A 16,406-nucleotide genomic window follows, 5' to 3' on the forward strand; every position below is an offset into this window, starting at 1 on the left:
AAGGGGCGCTTCCATGTTTCTCCTTAGGCTTCTTCTTCTTCTTCTTTTTTAACGCATAGCAGATTTTTGGAATCCAGACTGATTCCGTAATTATGCCGGTTCCGAAATAAAGAGAAAATTCTCTATATAGAGGAGGGCTATTTTAGAACTACCAAAAATGTTGTACAAAATTATATTTAGCAAATGATTCAAATTCATTGTGACAGGTGTCTGCTTGTCCTTTAGAAAGCCAATTTATGTGACTATATCATGTAGAAAGAAGCACTGCTGTACATTTGGCTGAATGACATACTGTCAAAAACTTACACACCATTAGTGAGCCCTTTGTCATTACATTTAACGTTTTTTTCTAGTGATTAGGCAAGTGGTGTCAAAGCTATTTTTAAAATCTATTATCCTTATGCTTGTTTAACCAATACAAAAGCATTTCTCCTTTTTCAATAGTCTAACCAAAACCTACATCTATCAAGCACTTCTTTATACATCACTGAATCTTAATTTCCAAAAGCAAATACGACTAATATGCAGGCTTAGAGACAAAATATTAGTTGCTGCTATATTTTACTTAAAGTCTGTCTCTAGAGACTGCTGTAAAGCAAATTCGATCAGGTACCAGTGATATTGCTGAAGTGAATAGATGTTATTAACCAGTAGCTACCAAAGCTTAATACCTATTTGTCTATCTATAGCTTCAAATGGATTGTTACTTTTACAGAGTGAGCTATTTAATGAGCCTTAGAAGGCTGTAAAAGCTTTCCAAAGGAAAGGAAGGAAAAAGAAGGGACTGTAACCTGCTCCCCCCCCCCCCAAAAAATACAAGCACAAGCTGACAGCAGAGGTAGTGCAGACACAGGCTGAAAACAGGCCCCAAAGCTATAAATACAAATCCTCAGTTACTCTTAAGGCATGCAGCTTTGGGACTGAGCAAAAATGGTTTTGAGTACAACAAAGAGAACCAAAAGCAAGAATACAACATATGTAAAATACATCTAGTAAAACTCAGATATAACAGATTTAGGAATCAATGAAGAAAGAGCAAGTAAGCTGGCTGTACTGGCAGAAGTATAAAAATATCCTCAGGCAGGCTCAGTAGGGGGAAGAAATGGCAGCACCCCCATGCACGGAGCACCCAAACGCTAAGCAGCACGAGAAAGTTAACGATGCAGGTAAGGGGTAGCTACCTCTTTGCATGTGCGAAAGAAACCCAAAATCCACTGAAGTACTCATACACAGCCAAGAAAACTAAAGTCAATTTTCAATCACCACCTAAAGAGATTTACAGAGCATAATTCTCATACCCCGATGTAATTTTAAGATGATCCCAGGAGTCTAAAATTTCAAATGATGTTTAAGGTCATATTCAGTCCTTGAATCAAAGTCAATAGGAATTTTTTGATTAAAGACCACATGATTTCGCCTCAAGGGGATTCTGAGCAGGTTGGGAATGACATTTTGCTGAATGAAAAGACAGCCCAGAGGAAGAAGCGTGGGCCAAGTCTTCCTACTGTCGACTGACTAAAGAACAGTCTATCAAGGGATGGCTCGTACGCCGTCTTCCAAATTGCTTTCATCAGATTTGCATTAACTCTGATACAGACAACAGAGCGTGCTTTCATATCCTGGACAAAAATACACAAACAGATGGAAAAAGAAGTAATTTGCATCACTGCCCATGGAATAACATGACTTCATTGGATGTAGACTATAAACTATGCTAATTTGGCCCATAAAATAGTCTTAAAGATGAGATTCTAGTGCATCTCAATCAATTACAGACTTTAGAGGACATTGCTTTGAAGAAATCATAGCCTGTCTGTACGAAGGTAGCCTGAAAGCACTTTAACTGATGACTAGCACCCACAAAAGCATTAAAGCTCTTTGCTCTCGAAACACTTGACAAGATTTGCCTCCTGATATTTATTGCCCTAATATCTCTAAACACTGTCTCTATAAAACCTGTGCCTGACTTTTTAAAAGCAGGGTTTTATGTCATCCCTTTCACAAATACACAAAGATTAAGTTCTTCTGCCTGTGTCCTTGCTGTTGTGTCAAGCCTATACAGCTGGCTGTGTAGCTCAGAATAAAAGCTCCTCTGATACAGAGCTTAATAGAATTTTAGTTTAAGAGCCGGCGTTCTAATGAATAATTTTTGGAGTCACTGATTTGAGAAATAGTTTACAAGTCTGTGGATTAATGCTGTTTAATTTGACCTTCAGAACAGAAATTTCACTGGGATTTCTATTTAATTGAAAAAAAAAAAAGTTTAAGAGGTAAACATCTTGTCATTCTCCCAGTTCGTCTCTTACCACGAAAAAATTTTTGCTTGGACCTTATTACTGTGTGCATTAAGCAAGGTACGGCCTGTGCTGGGACACCAGGGAATTGGTTAGTACCGCGTGTGATTGCTGTGCAAGATTATGAACTCTAGCTGTGTCTTTACCAGCCTGCCAGCTCCATTTTGGACGTCTGGACCTTTACTTTCCCTGACCACTTCACCGAGCAGAAACTGGCCCCGCTCTTACAAGACTCAAAAACTCTCCGATGAACCTCTGCTGTAGCGGCATTTGCAGCTGCAGGAATTTCACGGTGGTGCTTTTTTTCTGAAAGCTAAATTAAACCGCGCAATAAGAGATGTTCACCTGCAGGACTCGCATGAACTCCTGAGGTCTTTCAGTTTGGATCAAACACGCTCAGCAGCACGGGGCCTGCTGCGAGGAAGACCTGCTCCACCAGGAGAAGGCCACCGACCAGGCGAGGCGCGGGGCAGCAGCCCCAGCGCACACGCGGGGGCGGACAAACAGGCAGCTCGGGTGCTGCAGCCCACACTGCCCTTCCCAAGCCCGAGCGTGATCTAACCGCCACGCTCCAGTGCCAGGAAAGGACAAAGCTGGGCTGTTTTGATGTGCACGTTTGTTCACGGCTCTTCCTCAGCTCCCACAGAGTTAAGCTTGATACCAGTCTTGAACTTTTCATGTCCTCCTTGTATGTCCTCTTCAAAGCAAGGATGTCTACTAGCCGCGCTAGTCAGGGGAAGGCCAAACCCCCTGCGGCCCCGGCAGGAGCAGCGGCGGAGCTGAGGCTTGTCCAGGGACGCCTGGGCCAGGACAGCGACCCTCCTTACTCCTCAGCAGCTCATCCACGTCCTCTGAAAACACATGCTCAGAGACTTCCAATTAAGCATATGGGCTAGCCCACTGAAGTCAAACATCCGTTTACGGCTGCAGGAGATAAGTAAAATATGAGCCGGCAAGAAAACCAGAATGAAATCCATGCTTGCCGAGCCCTTGCTTTCCCACCAGAGCCCTCCCGTCCTGCTGTCACTCAGACCCGCAAACTACGTATCATCTTTGACTTTGATATCTATCTGGTTCTCATATGGAGACTACGTTTAAATCTTGCCAAGTCTTTCTGACTACTGTCCATCAAAATCAGACTTATTTATCTATCTGCACAGCTAAAGTTCCTCCTCAGGCTTTTATCTTGCTTCTCAAACCCTGCAGGAGCTTTTCCTCTAGCTCTACAAAAGCCACAGGCATGCACAGCTGTGGAAGTCACGGACCCTCGCCCAACGCTCCTTCGCTTTTTTCCATGCACCGTTCTCCATCACCTCAAGCATGAGCTACTTGCCCTCACTTCCACAGTCCCCCATGGCATGCTATAGCCATAACGCGTTACTGTATTGGATCTGAGCCACTCTTCCTAACAGGCAACCATGCAGCCTCCACCAGTTCTCTGCCTTCCTTCGTGCCACTTATTTTACCTGCGAAGAGGAGCTCTTATAAATACCTGCAACGCACTGCACTGTTTTCTTCCCAAAATCAAACTATTCTTTTCAGTGATGTTACCAAAAACAACAAAAACACCCTCATTGACTTTACGTTCCATTTCATAAGAGTTGCATGTGTACTATCTCTCTATAAGAAATATTGCAAACATTCATTTTGAAGCAAATATTTTGCTCGAGACAAAATGCTGAGGACTCAGAAAATTTTATTTTATAACTTCAATCTGGAAAATCTGGGCAGACATTTCCCCTTAGGTTGCCTTCAACAGAATTATTTCATTCCCTGATTTTTTGATTTTTCTAGCAAAACAATGCATTATTCTGACACTTTATTACAGCATAGATGATTCTGTAACAGCCAGAAAGCAATAACCCTATCAGTGGCAGGCAACGCTGCAAAAACCACTCTTCCACTTGGTAGCTAGGCATTAACATCACAGATACCCTGAGTTTCCCTATTGGACTGTGCTACGCTACACCTTCTTACTTTCTGCAGCTGAATGAATGCAAATACAGACCCCAAATAAGGTAAAATAATATGACACGCTCACTGAGCTGGAATTTTCAAAGAACAATTTCCCTTTACATGATAGAAACACAAACGAAAAACGCCCCACAGAGATCCTGGTCTTCAGAGGTTATCTGGTGATTCAGCTTGCCTAGGAAAACGTAGATTATTATGCTACCCAGCGTCATCCAGAGAGAAGATATTTTTTCATTCTGTTCATACCTCAATTCTAATGAATTATAAAATAGTAGTCACATTTGTTGCAGACAGGCAAACTAACACGAGACAATCTTTGAAGCCCTGCTGTCTTTTGCGTGCAGCTACCTACTCCCTGTTTTTGCTTTCCAGAAAGAAAATACAAAATAACACAATGAAAAAGCAGCCACTAAGATAAAATTGATGTATATTGGCCTTACATCCCATCTATAGGAGCAGGCTTTGTTACAAAAACACAGGCTGCCTCCAGCCTTCAGGTACAGTCTGTGCTGCACCAGGGAGTCCTGTAACTGCTACTTTTCATACGTCTACAAATGTCACCATTTTGCATTGATATCTAATTAGTAAGGATCGATCTAAAGATTATAATAATTTCTTCGAAATAGGTAAATAGCATTATTTTGTTTGACAGATGAGGGGAGTCAGAGCTGAAAGCGGAGATGTTACAAGAAGTCATTCTAATAACTGAGAAAATAATACAGACCTCCTGACTCCGTGTCCTGTTGCTTGTCCACTGGACACAGAGAACAGTGATTACACGTTGCCGTGAATGCATACGCTCACAGCTCTTCAGACAGCTCTGAAACTCCAGGATTAGTTTTTGTAAGATTGCTCTGGAAATTTTTTGTCCAGGAAAGAACAAATGCCTACAGGCTTGGATGTTTGGAAAGATTTGTAACCGGGAAGAACGCGAACCCAAAGAAGTCTTAGTTGAAACCACAGACGTTTACTTGGCTTGAGATTCATCATACATCACGTGGACACCAAAGGTTCACAAGCCTGACATTACTGCTGAAGCTCGCAATAAAGAGGGCAGGCAGACAGTATTTGCTATGAAAATTATGCCCAGAATTCAGTCTTGACAAAGGCTGGCTCGCACCCATGTGAAATTGCGAGGAGGAACTCTGCACAGGGACTGAGTGCAACTGCAGCCTAGCTTTTTATGACTATAGCACAGGCAAAGCCTCTAGGGGATTCTTGATCACAATTTCAAGATATGAACATTGGAAGGGAATATTCTTATGAATTCTAATAATTATCTGTAAGATAATTATTCTAATCATTATCTCTAAGATTATCTGTAAGGGAAAGAGTTCTTTCAAATTTGCAAGTCTTCAGTTGGTCACATCTCATTTTGTCTTTTCAGGAAAGTACATTCACTCTTCCCACTGAATAACCAGGTTCCCTAGAGGGGCACTGCAATCTTGAAGATACTGCTTTATATTGCTATCTGCATTTCCAGCCTATTCCATTTATTGTCAAAATAATAATTTAAATTTACAGCTTATTTTCCTCTTTTATTTTTGCATCCTTCTAGCTGACATCAGAATAAACAAACTGAACATCAGTGATTTGCAGAGGTAAGGCTGTACTCAATGAAAATAGCTGAGCTATATTCTGAGGTAACGCCAAAATGAAACTCTAATAGCAACTACATAGTTATTCACTTGCTATCTACCTTGACTTTGATTTAAGAAAAAGTGCTCAGAAAAACATTCTGTAAATATATTCACAGTCAGAGGATAAATACTACTGCTAAGGACACATTAACATTCACAGCTGAATTCTTTAATGGACTATTTTCATTCTCTTTTTAGCTTTCAAAGAGCGGGCTAGATTTCAGATGAAGTCCACTGATTCTCTAATAATCTAGTGGTAAACAGCAAAATGGGCCATGAACTGGAACTAACTTGGGGATAATACATGTAAGTTGTAAAGGCTTCAGGAGTGAGATAGAGGAGAACAGGAAATTTTGCTGATAAATAGCACAGTATCAGATTCTGCAGTGAGTTGGCAAGCAGGAAAAGAAAGACAAAGTCTTGATATCTCTGTAGACTTGCTGCAGGAGCTTTACAGTTCCCTTTATGACCTATGTACTGAGTACATAAAAAGAACGGAAAATGGTGGCATTAAGTTAAACAGTGAAAAGTCAAAATGACCGATTAAGCATAACATCGAAAGATCTTTAAACACATAGATATCTATTCTATTTTAACGTGAAACTGTCTCAAATTCCCAGGATCAGAACCTGAATACTTAGTGTTTCATTCAGAAGCATCAGAGGAAATGATAAATCTTTCTTTTTATTTCATTTTGGTCTCCATCCGAGTTTTTCATGACACCTTGCCACGTTTTAGCACAAAGATAATTTACTCAAGACTGGAAAGAGATTTCACTAACAGCAGAGCTGTGCACGCAGCCCTGCAGACCACCGGGATCAGCTCAGTCCAACGAAGCGTTCAGCTGAAGCAAGCAACGCGAACCCAGCTCGGAGCTTACTGATGCCACTGGCTGTGCTTCTGTACGTTTTAATACCCACAAAATACGGGTGGGACCTTACATTCATCAACAGTTATCAAATATATGTGGAAAACATCACGTGACAGCAAAGAATAGGATACTGGCAACAACCAAATCACACCCTGATTTATCTATCCCACACAACTATTAAAGGCCATCTATTGACTGAACGTCCACGTGCAGATATCGCAAGCTGTACCCTCACGTCTGGTCCCTTCCATTTCCTTACGTGATTTTACTGTCTTTAGAAACTAAACCTTCACTTTACAAAGCTCAGCACGATCGTGATGCCAAGCCAGTTTTAGAACGTCTATCTATGCACAGACAACCCCTGAAGTTTATCTCCACGGGAGGTCAAGCCTCTAACTTGATTTGCCCTTGCAGAGGAGAAACAAGCTGGGCGATCCCTTTGCCCCGCAGACGCTGTAGGTGAACAAATGCAGGCAGCCGCACCGCACGGGCGCGCGAGCTTCCCCGCGGCAGCTTCCCAGCCGCTCCCAGGTTTCAGAAGAGGCATCGGCAGAGCCGGCACGTCAGAGGTTAAGCATTACTATGTCTGTTTTAAACAAGTTACTCTAATGGCAGGCAGTGTTTTTATTCCAGGCACTGTTCGGAGGGAAAGTGCTTAGCACGCAGGTGGGCAGCTGGCTCCGCAGGCCATTATCTCCCCGGAGAGGCCCCAGGGCCGGTGACAACTGGGTAATTGGTTCCCGGATTTCACACGACACAAAATACCTCTCAAAGACTCCGCAAGCCATTGCATTTCTTATTAATTGTCATCACAGCCTCTCTCAGACACATCTTAATTGTAGTCTCAGTTCTTCTAAATCTAACTTCAGGCAGGTGACTTGTTCAGATACTTTTTTTATCCTCTTAGATTAAAAAAACCAAGAACTTTTCCAGAGCTTCTGTCATATCAGTTGCAATAATGGTGGCTATTTTCAGTTAAAGGAAAGATGACCGGTGTTTTAGCTAACCTACGCACACCAAGGTTAAGGAGCATGTCACCTCCTTGGATTTTTGGAGCTGTCCTCCGTCCCACAGCTTCCTCTCATCCTTTTCAAGTATAATTCATTTGCCAAAGAGACCGAGCTGGAGACAGGCAGCCCCCGGACTAGGCGCTGCCTGTTGGAGACAATTGCTCGGGGTCAGCGCATGGGAAAGCAGCCACGCAAGAGAGCAGCATCACCCACGCTCGGCCTGCCTCCCTCCACCCCTCACCCGATGTTCTCCTGAGGCCCAGCAGAAAGGCAGTTATAGCTAAATTTTCACAGCTGCTATATAATTTGAGGTGCTCCTACATTTGCGTGCTATGTGGGGGCCCAAGGGTTGCTTGGTTAGCCTCCCTGGTACTGTCTGCAGCTGGGTTTAGCTCTTAAAGATCCAGCCCCTACGTAGCCAAAAAAGAATACGCTGTCAATATGTGGTATCACTTGTCTTGCATATTAAAGGTAAAATTAATAAATATTGAAAGAGACAGAACAGAAATACTGCCTGTGCACTATCGTTATCTACATTTCTAAATTCAAAAGAAATAGTTCAGCTCCGAGCGGCCTGCGATCTCAGCTCACCGCAGCGCGACGCGCCGGACGCTGCTGGCAGTCGTCCCGCCGGGCAGGGAGCTGCTTCTGCCCCGGCCTCGGCGCGGGGCCGTTACGCTGCCCTGGGCACCGCTCTCCTCTCTCAACAGCAACGATGCTGCGCGATATAAATTGAAATGCGTTTCCTAAATATCAGCGCAGGCTTGTAAGATTACTAGCTTTGTTGGGGGGGTTGGGGGGGGTGCTGCTGATTATTTATAAATGCCCTGACACTGTTAAGTAATAATCTATATATTTCATATATAACCCTTGGGTGGAAACACACTGGATACATATCGTCTGTCTCTGTTCTTCCTACGTCTCTGCTCTAAGTTAAGGGCCCTTCCATCACAGATTAAAGTAGGTTACATATCTGTCCTCTGCTATGTACTCCCCATTGGTCTTGTTCATCCAAAAAAAAAAAAAAAAAAAAAAAAAAAAAGGCTGTGTGCAGCTTAACCTAGTTTCGCAGCCATGAGAGATTGTGTGGCAAAGGTGCAGAGGTTGCGAGCTGATTTCTGAGCGATGACAACTGCACTTTGCAGCTGAGTGAGGATTTTAACAAAGGAGAGAAACATCTAGAAATACCTGCAGGTGTAAAAAAATCAAATAAATTTGCTTCCTCCCTTATTAAAGAACATTCCCCGCATCACATCAAACCCAATTCCTGAGAGACCAATGTTAAGCGTCTGATTTTGGACAAGCTCGTTGAGCCCTCTGTTGATAGAAATGGTATTTTTCTTTTAAAGTACAGTGGGGGAACCAAGGGTGATTTACATGCACACACAAAGAGACAATCTTGAGCCAAATCTGGCAAGGCTAGCCTCAACTCTTACCTGACAGCCTAGACGACAGTGACATTGTGACTTTGCAGAAGCGGGAACACCACGAACAGCTTCTGCCTCTACCCTTCTGAGCTGTGACTTGACAACTTCATTGGTAGACGGGTGCACGGAAGAAAATGGGGCGGCTGGCATGTCACGGCCTGTTCGGTGTGACCAGAAGACGACCAGAGCGAGGTGGCCCTCACAGCAGATGGAGGCAGACAAGGAAGACGCTCAGCACTGTGCTGTATCTGCAGGGCTTCGGGAGCTACGGAGCAACCCTCCGTTTAGGAAGGATGAAAACTTTAGGGAATTTCTCTTACTAGAAACTCTGTAGGAAAATGGATTTATTTATAGGACATAAACTTTAGAAAAAGCATCCTATGTATCTGCGAAATTTTAGAGTAGGTCAAACACGAAGACCACCAGAGAAATCGCATGCACGGGCCCTCCACGGCGCTGTCCCGTTGCTGCTGTGCAGCCGGCCCTGCGCCCTGCAACAAAACGCCATGTCTCACTGGTGGACAGAAAGGGTCTAGTGATCTTTAAAGGAAAAGATGGGCAGCAAAAGAAATTTTTGGGTGTGTAGGGGAAAGCAGGCCACATTAAGAAAGCTGGCCACATTAAGAAAGTCATCTCTTTTAGATGAGCCTAGTCTCTAAGAAAATGAATTTAAGGCAAATTCATGGGGTTCTGGGTAGAAGCAAACTACCGCTGTTGGTGGCGGGGGATAATCTCTGAGCTGTGAACACCTGAGGGGGAGGCAGCGCTCTAAAGAAAGCGCCAGGAAAAAGCAAATGAACCTATGGGAAGATCCGTAGATTTGAAGCTAGCACTGCAAGAAAGCACAAGAGATACTTGAGCAAGAAATAGGCTTGAAGCGTGGTAGCTCAACACGTGGGTGAGCAGAGGCCTACGGGCACCAGGCTGCAGGACTGGCTGCTCGCCAGGGTCCGCTGGGGGCTCTCGCGCGCGAGCACCAACCGTTGCACCCCAATTTTAGTGCAGGGAAAAGGGGACGTGGAGAAGCGCTCACCCTGGAGGCTGATGCCCTGAAACAGTCAGATGCAATTTGAGTCTTGGTAAGGGAAAAAGTCCAAACCCTCAGTCTCCTAATTTCCAAGTTCCCCCCCCCCCCCCATCTTTTCTCAACACTCAGACACTAGTAATCACTGTGGAAATGATTTGTGTGCCAAATGCTTCATTCAGCTTAATAAAACTTCATTAATTCATTGATCAATCAATGCGATTGTTTGTGTATTTGTTTGTTTGGTCGAGAAAACACAGATACTTTGGTGGTTTTCTGAAAATGTTTCCATTATTAATTGTTCTTGAAAGAATTACTTCACTGATCATTTAATCTTCAAAAAGAAAATGAATGCACTTCAGGGCAATAAGAGGTACAACAGTAAGGAATCTGAGCAGCAATTATAATTTGTTTCTTAGCAACTAATAGCAAAAATTATGGGATTTGCTCTGGTACAAGATATAGCAGGAATCGCTCTAGCAATGGGAATATTGAAAAAAAATCCTTTTCAGTATAACGTTGGCAGTAATTTTCTTTTTCTACCATCATAGAGAATTATTTGGGGATGGTAGGTCAAAGCCCCAAAGTATTCTCATTACAAGAGCATTATTATTGTATTTTCTGCTGCCATTTGCACTGCACAGCGCTGAGTCCTATCTGCTAATTCATGCATAACGATTATTTTCACAGAAACATTTATATAAAGCAAATTCCTTTAATAGTGTGGGGAGAAACAGTTTCCTGAAACAATACTTTGATTCCCTGAAGTTAAAAATATGTCCATGATTAAAAAAGAAAAAGTTAACATTTCTATAGATGATTTGAACAATTCAACAGCCAGTTTATAAAAGGTAGCTGTGCGGATGCTGCCCTGTATCACCAGCTCAGGCAAGACTGCCTCCAAACCCTTCCCTCCGGGCACAGTTTAATCTTCAAACGCAGGAAAACAGTTTGAGCTGAATTCTGCAGGCAGGCCGGGGCTTCCCGCGCCCCGGGGCTGGCGGCGGGAGGAGGAGGCCTTTCCCCTTTCATTTCATCTCATCTCAGCTCCCGGCGCCCCAGGGCTTCCGCGGGAAACCGCCAAGCCTGTTTCCTGCTGCTGCCCCTCCAGCATCTTCTGCCAACTGCTCCCTTGGGTCTGGGCAACCCCTCTCGTAGGGTCTCATTTCTGTTCTGAAAAATGGTGCCTCAAGCCCCCTGGATATTGCAAGATCATTTTGCCAGCTGCAGAAAATACCTGTAACATTAGGATGGAGCTGTTAAATTACAGAGTCCAAGGAAACTCCAGGTCAGTGATTTCTTTGAAATAAAACCTCAGATTGTGACTAACATATAAAATACGAAGTCTCGATTTCAAGAAATTGTGTCTCCTGCTGCCTGTGAGGAAAAGACTTTCAGAACACACAGTTTTGCGATACATTTTCAGCCAAGCCTAGGAAGAGCTTCTGTTTGGGGAGCACAATGATAAATAATCCAGTATATCCAGAAACGACCGTCAGGTATGTATTTAATACCTGCATCTACAACTTTTTAGTCCGTGCCCACAACTAGGTGACGAACACGTCTGTTGGTACTCAAAGTTCAACTGCCGGCACAAGTATCACTGGCACGGACTGCATCCACCAAAGGGAGACTAGCTGGCTGCAAAACCACCCTACGGGTGAGAGTCAGCGCTGAAAGCTAACTAAGCAGCAAACCAACAGACTGGTAAAACAGAATCACAGACTAAACAAGAAACTATTTACCTATATATGGAAAAACATTTACGTGCAATTTACTATTAAACTTGTACCTAAGACAATAGGTCTAGTCAGGAACTGCAAAAAAGGTCCCATTGTCCACTCCTCTTCCAAAAGATGAGACCAACTAACGATGCGAAAGGCCTGTTCCCAGAGGACCAGGCGATCTGGAGGCTTACACCAACATGAGACCAAAATCACACCTGCTCACAGGGGCGAACTTTTAGGAAAAAAAAAAGAAAAAAAGAAAAATAACCTTCCCCCCCAAAACAAACCCCAGACTTGTGATCCCCAACCCACGGCAGACAACTGTGTCACTTTAGAAAAGCTACAACTGCCCATTGCCTAAACTCAAGTGCAAGTCTAGACGCCCTCTTGACTCGTCCCAACACCTTCCCCAGCGGGATGCTCCACAACCCTTAGGACCCTTGCCGCGGCAGTGGGAAAAGAGCCGTGAAGGGGCCGGACTGCCCGAGCAGGGCATGCGACGGGGCTCGCTCCTGCCCGAGCCCTTTATGAACTGACTCTTACGCTCAGCACATATAGCACGATAGGTTAGACCAGGTCACCTATCACTTTTTAGCCAATTTGAACTAAATTCTCCAAGATAAGAAATCTCTGTCACCTCCTCTGAAGACACTACTCAAAGGTCCAGCGCAAGGTGCTGTCGGGAGGTTTGTCACCGGGCTCAGCCTGTGGTTCTGCCTTAGGCCCGCCGAGCCCCACGGGCCGCGGGTGCCCGGGGGGCCCTCCGCACGCGCGCGGGCGCTTCGGGAGCGCGCACGGCCTGCTAGTGCAGTCACACTTTATTCCCCTGCAGTTTTCCTTTCCTTTCTTTGTACAAACTACATGACAGAAGAGATTACTGGTCCCAAAAACGCAGTACATCTTCCCTGCAAAATAAACCTCCTTTGCAGGATTCTGCTCCATAATCACTCTCTTTTAAAGCGTGCTCAACAGCAAAATAAAACCTCACTTTACCTGTCTGTTTGCATCTCGCGTATTTGTGGCTGTGCGTGCTCCCTGTCGCCGGGCACCGCGGGCCGCACACGTCTCCCCTGGCGCTGTGCTATTGACTAAGTGCTGCTTTTGGACTCTCGTCATTCCCATCGCACAGCTTTTCTGACGGCCGTTCGTTCTCGCCCAGCACCGCGCTCGCTCCTTGCAGCTCCTCTGCGGAGCTCGGCTCCCGGGCCGACCCGCAAGGCGCTCGCGCGCCAGCAGTAACGAACGCGCCCGCGCAAGCTAACGTGCCGAACCCCCCCCTACACTAAGCTGCAAGTCCTTGTCCTTTGCCTGGCGACGGCTTGCAAGCACGTTTCGGAGGCTGACTGTAGATCTAAACTGCAGCCCGAAAAGGGCTCGGCGGGTGAGGTGACCCATACCGGCGCCCGGCCGCACGCCTGGGCCCGCGGTGCAAGCGAACTGCTTCGTCCCTAGGAGCGTCGCTGTTATTCCTTGAAGGCCTGCGAGTGTTTTGATAGGGGCTGAAGAGGAGTTGGTTTGTTCCAAACGGTGGTGCCCAGTCCTAACCGGCATCCTGGCCCTCCTCCCTCCTTTTTTTTTAAACCACCATGCTTGGGTTTTAAAAAAAAAAAAAAAAAAAGTAAACTTAAAATGCTAGTTCAAAAGCCCCACAGATCTGTGAGTCTTCGGGATGCTTCTGTAAACATGTTTTCTTTCCTTTTCTTGGTTTTTCCTTTCTCTTGTTTTCTGCCGCCTTGGAAGGCAGGAAGCTCCTCTAAGGGAAGGCTTCGACGCAGCCGCAAACGGGGCAGACGAGACAAATTCTCAACGTCTTCCCGAATCCCCTATCCTGCGATTTGATGTTTATGGAGATGTGGGTGTAAGTGCAACCTTCAGCACCTACGTGCACTAGTATTCCATGTTATAAATTATTTTATGGTCGGCAGAAATAACTCGGCAAGGGCACTGGCTGAAGGAGCGTCCTGTTGCCGGCGAGTTCTGTCCCGCTGGCGGCCCGCTGCTCGGCCGCGGACGAAGCGCGCTCCCTCCCGCAACGGAGCGCTCCCCCGAGCCGCGCCAGAGAAAGGGCAGCTGAGCAAGCCGAATAACTTGCAAACTCATCACTTCCTGACAGGTAGGGCCCAACTCTGGTGCCACTAAAAATCAATAGGAGTTTTATCTTTGTCTTGAACGGAAGCGGGATCCGGGCCACAGTAAATAGGTTTAATCATACGTCTGAATGGGGGGGTACCGCTATGAACTGCCGCATCGGAGCTGCGCTTCTTCGCGGGCATAACTTCCTATCGATCCCAGTGCTATTGCTGAACAGAAACTACCGCTCAGCAAATGAAATCGTCAAGGTAAGCCCCATCCCCCAAAACAAAACCCACATAATTTAATCTAGTTCCACTGTGTTTTCATATATCATTTTGAAAGGCGTTATTAGGACCCACATTCAGAGTTTAAGGCTTTTTTTCCTTTTCGGAGAGTCGGTACTGGCACAAGCACAGGGTTCAGAGGATCATTAATCCATATTCTATTACCGTGGCAGAGCAGATTCCTCACTTGCTGAAAATAGGTTCAATTTCAGAGACAACTAGCAATGCAAAAAAAAAAAAAAAAAAAAAGAACAAATCTGAATGTTAATGATGTATCACAAAGCACATACTGGAGGGAAATATTAGCACTTTTATCATAATGAGTTTGTAACCTAAATACATATTTCAGGGATTAAATTTGCTGACCCTCTCTGACCTCCACAGGCAGTTGAATGGCTACATCACAGTTTAATCTTCACTGAAACGCTAGAGAAGAATAATACAGCCCTTCAAAAAAGAACCAACGTATTTTAATGATGCCCCAGGATTCAGAATTTAACCCTTGAGGGAAAAAACCTCAAAAAAGCGGACACTAATCTCCAAAGAGCAGGCAATAACTTTCCTCAGAAACAAAAATGAGACAGTAAAAAAAGGAAAAAAAATCACACAACAGATTAGTCTGAAAAATAAAGGATTGCTCAGATAAAGGGGAAGCTGTGGGAAGGTACGGACCAGCAAAGCAACACAGTCCCGACTCTCTGCAGCTCAATCATAACACGTGATATAACTGCGCTTAAGAGACCACAGCTGCCTTGCTGTTGCTGCAGGCCGGGCACAGATCACACGCGCAATACCAGCAACTTTCTGGACTTCTAAGTGCCTGATGAAGGGGGTAAATCCGGGGAAAATGACTTGATAAAAGGGAAACGACCCAGAGAGAGGAACTGAGGGCAAAGAGGCTTACCCGGGATCTCCGAATGGCTAGCAGGGCTCCTTGCCAGGCAGCATTTTAGGTTACTCCACACAAAACCTACTCGAAACTGATAACGCTGGGAATAAAAACGCTCGTGGGCAAGTAATTATATCACACAGTGCTACTACAACCAGATGTCTTGGACGTAAAGGCTGAAAAACAAGCGCTACTAATACAAACACACATTTATATTGGTTCTTAGAGGCAAAGCTGTTGTAAAAAACTTAAACCAGTCCATGTTTTTCAGCTAATTCAGGTTGCAATCCCTTCGACTATACAACTCATAATGACTTACTGTTTTGTGGAAGCACAGAGCCTAGCTTGATGGATGCTAATGCCTTTTTATTTATTCTAATGCTTCTAATCTGATCGTGTAGTTCTACTAATCTAAAATAAATTTTAATAATCTAAAGTAACAAATTTATTCCATTCATCATTGTTTTAACTGAAAAAAACCCAAACTTTGCTTCTGAATTCAGTCCTCTTAATGAAGAATCAGTTAAACCAAACCTTTATTTGATCAACCACAAAACTTGCAAAATTATTGCCAGATGTATTATTTATTAAGATAGAAAAATTGATCAGAACGTAATAAGTGTTCTGCATTTGAAGCAAAGATGAAATTTGGCTGTTGGTTTCTTATTTTTTACACTTCCTTTTTACCACAGCAAAAGCAGAGTTGAAGTGCTTAGTGCTGAATAATGATGCTTCAAAGGCTTAGCCTTATAGATAGCAGAAGGCCATGATTTGTAAGATTGGGTCTGCTGTGATACAGCTGATCTTCAGAGAAGCAGAATAAAGCAATATTTATGAAGCAATCACCCTGACATACTGAAATCTGGAGTTATTAGATGGGTCTTGAGGAAGCTGTTCATTACCCATCTACAGTGAAAATGCACCTTCAGTCATGGAAAAACACAAGTAGGTCATAAGCAAACTGATAATATATTGTAAACTACTCAGGGAGACGGAGGACTTGACTTTACTTATGGCAATATTTCTCATTACAAATCACCTTCCTACACTGTGCGAACCTGGCATTTATTGGCATCTTTACCTTTTTATTTTTGTAGTTGGAGCACATCAGCTCTTCTTACCAGTCAGTCAGTCAAAAATATTTTTCATTAAACTCTACAGAAGGTCTAGCTGCCCATTTACTGGTAGCTTGT

The 16,406-nt window shown here is 44.2% G+C and overlaps 1 protein-coding gene across 4 annotated transcripts in view; it reads right to left on the bottom strand.

The window, feature by feature from the left end:
* Window positions 1-16,406, bottom strand: part of LOC104153249 (contactin-4) — a 382,470-nt gene that overhangs the window by 128,470 nt on the left and 237,594 nt on the right. The window lies entirely within an intron of this gene.

This window comes from Struthio camelus, chromosome 14 (genome assembly GCF_040807025.1).
Source record: "Struthio camelus isolate bStrCam1 chromosome 14, bStrCam1.hap1, whole genome shotgun sequence".
NCBI classification, from domain to species: Eukaryota; Metazoa; Chordata; class Aves; order Struthioniformes; family Struthionidae; genus Struthio; species Struthio camelus.